At 43.8% G+C, this 3,354-nt stretch overlaps 1 pseudogene; it reads right to left on the reverse strand.

The window, feature by feature from the left end:
* Positions 1-444: 444 nt before the first annotated feature.
* On the reverse strand, positions 445-2,453 carry LOC122897043 (annotated as a pseudogene).
* Positions 2,454-3,354: the final 901 nt, after the last annotated feature.

The following is a 3,354-nucleotide window of genomic DNA, read 5'->3' on the forward strand; positions in this document are numbered from 1 at the left end:
TACTATGAGGTAGCTTGGTTTCCTTTCCCCTGGTGTACCACATGGGCTTAGGATAGTGTCCATCTACTGGGTTTTTAGTACGTGGTTCTAAATGAGATATGATTACATAGCTTCTTGGAGAATTATCTTAAAAAACAAAGGGAAATATCAACTGAACAGATAGGAGAAATGGACAGCAAAACAAAATACAGGGTTACCCAGAATGGCAGAAAATACAGGTTTCCCAGAGTGGGAGAGAAGAAACATTCAACACCCAACAAATACTAATTGAGTGCCTATTATGTACCAGGCACTGTTCTAGGACCCCCCCTTCCAAAAAAGGAAGCAAAGCAAACCAAAAAAGATGAGACAGAGGCAGAAAATGCAAAGTCTGAGGGAGAGAACCAGGGCAACTGAGGAAGAAGGCTGAAGGAACAGAGAAGCCTTAGATGATGGTGCTCTGCCTTAGGCCTCCTCTTTGGCCTCCTCACCAAAATCCTCCTCTTCTTCTGCGGTGGCATCCTGGTACTGCTGGTACTCAGAGACAAGGTCATTCCTGTTACTCTCAGCTTCAGTGAATTCCATCTCGTCCATGTCCTCACCTGTGTACCAGTGGAGGAAGGCCTTGGCTGGAACATGGCCATGAACTTCTCTGAGATGCTCTTGAAGAGCTCCCAGATGACTCGGCTATTTCCAATGAAGGTGATTGCCATCTTGAGGCCACGGGGTGGGATATCTCAGACAGCTGTTTTGACACTGTTGGGGGATCCAGTCCACAAAGTAGCTGCTGTTCTTGTTTTGCGCATTGAGGGTCTGCTCATCTTCCTCCTTCATGGACATCTGTCCACGGAAGACAGCAACCACAGTGAAGTAATGGTGTGGCAGGCATCCCAGGCAGCATCATGTTCCTGGCATCAAAGACCTGCTCATTGATTTCAGGCACAGTGAGCGCTCAGTACCGCTGGCTTCCAAGGCTGGTCAGAGGTGCAAAGCCAGACATGAAGCAGTGAAGATGTGGGAAGTGCACCATGTTGACTGTTAGCTTGTGGAGGTCAGCATTGAGCTGACCAGGGAAGCAGAGGAGTTGTCAATCATTTTGTTACTGAGTGCACTTCACTAATCATGACTATTAACTCAGTATCTGAGGTGCAGTTTATAAATGTTTTTCCCTTTTAAAAACACAACACTTAGTGTTTTTTTCATTTAGAAATTGTTTTTGAAAAAAGGAAGTATTTTAAATTTCAATAATGTGGCTTAGAAACAACAGTATAATTAAAAAAGGAAAAATGTGGGAAGCATGTATTGTTAGCCTCAGGAAGATTATAGCATTTAGAACCCTGGCATCAAGACATCAAGACAAGCGGAAGAAAAAAAAAAAAAAAAGCTTGAGTAATTCCAGAGTGAGCTGCTGATCAGGAGATAACAGAGTTGTCTCATTGATTGATTAAACTTCCCCAAAAGAAGTACCTTGGTAAAAGTGTTGGTCATAATGATAGGTAACCTGCATAGCTGTTAGGATCAAAGGTGATAAAATATATATTTGCTTAATGTGGCCCTGTACATATCACTTTCTTTCCCTCTAGATCCAAGGGTAACACCTGAGTTTCTGCCTGAACCCCACTTCCCCCTAGAGATCAGCCAACATATGTGGTCTGACACCCAATTCTCTTCGCATAAAGGCCGTATTTCATTTCCTCAGTTATCTTTATCACCCAGAGGGGTTGCTGAGTGAATACCTGAGGGGCCACAATGGCAGGGGGTTTGTGACCCAATGACTTCTCCATCCCTGGAAGCCCATCTTCAAAAAGGGAGACTGCTCTGTGTCCCCTAGGGAGGGGTAGGATGAAACCTCATTCCCATCTCCACTGATTTAGAGAGGTAACTTAAGTAGGCTTTGTCAGTCTGAACCTGGACACCTGTGAAGCAGGACTCACCATACCTTTGTACAGAACTGTTTCAAAGAGTAAATGAGAAAAATTGCCTATATTATATGCATGTAGTGGGACTTCAGGGGCCCTTTAAATGTTGAGCTAGAACAAACAGTCTGTGCTGGCTGAGCCTCAAGGCTAAGGCAGGCACCGTGAAAAGTTGTTTCTCTTAATGAGATTACAGAAAGGTAGAGGAGGAAAGCAATTATCTCTCTGATATGCCTTGAGTCAAAGTTTCGGACATAGAGATTCTTCACTTTCTTGGGCGATTCAGAATCTCATAAGAGCTGTTCAACATTGTGCCCCTGAGGAGACCTTAAAGCAGTTCCCCATGCTAGGAAGACAGGCTTGTCTTTGACTCACCTGGTGAGCTCAGTGGAGGATGGCACTAGGGCAGCAAGCTGTTGTGTTTCTTAACTGTTATGCCTGGACTACTCTATATTCTAATATATTTATAGGAAAATTCTGGACCCGTCATGCAGTCACCAGTGCAAGCGTCCTCAGATCATGCATTATCCAATAACACCACACTAGGATTCCTGCCATCTGCTGCCTCCCCGAGAGGCAAAAAATCCACAAAGCCTAGCTTTTTTTTTTTTTTTTGACATGCAATGATCTGTTCTTTTGTTCACTAACTAAATATATTGAGCTCAAAACCCATGCTGTTCCATGGGAGATGTCTCACTAAATCTTCAGTGGAAGTAAGATGGTAAGAAGGAAAGTCAGTATATGGGGAAATTCAAAAGTTAAACCAGAGAAGAAATGACTCTTCACACGAACTTTTAAACTTTCAGGGAACTGGAGATTTTAAAAAATCCCTCCTTGGACCCCTCATCCCCATACAGACACAAGTCTTCCTCACTCTCTCTCTCCCCCCCTCAAAATAAAATTTCCAGAGTTTTTTTTTAACATGCTCTGTTAACATTTTTCATCTCCTACAGTGTTGGTTTGAAACCCTCCCAGGAGCTTTCCTGATGTTATGTGAAACTGGATCCTGTACTTCGAAGGCAGGGAGAGACTGAAGGAAGAAAGAGACAGGCCACTCCAGGTTGGTAAGTGGCAGTTTTAATAAGGAAAGGGAACTTACATATAAAGCTTGTCTTGGGCAACAGCAAGATGAAGGGATCCCTGCACCAGCCCTCCAAATCTTTAAAGTTTTTATAAAGATGCCCTAACCAGGCTCAGTCATGTATACTGTACAGGTGTTTTCAATACCACATCAACATCTCAACACTATGTTCTTGGGGCAGCCCCTGGGAACAGGAAAGGCAAGAAAAACTCACATTCCAAGAACAGGAGAGGGGGTGAGAAGCTTTTGAGTGCCTGGGTCCAAGCTCACAGGTCAATCAGAGGTTGCGTCTTTTTCATGACGTTCCCCAACACAAAGACACCTTCTTCAGTTGTACTATAGCTTCTGCCCCTGTGATTGCAATGAACCCTTGCTTTC

The sequence above is a fragment of the Neovison vison genome, chromosome X (assembly GCF_020171115.1).
Source record: "Neovison vison isolate M4711 chromosome X, ASM_NN_V1, whole genome shotgun sequence".
NCBI lineage: Eukaryota > Metazoa > Chordata > Mammalia > Carnivora > Mustelidae > Neogale > Neogale vison.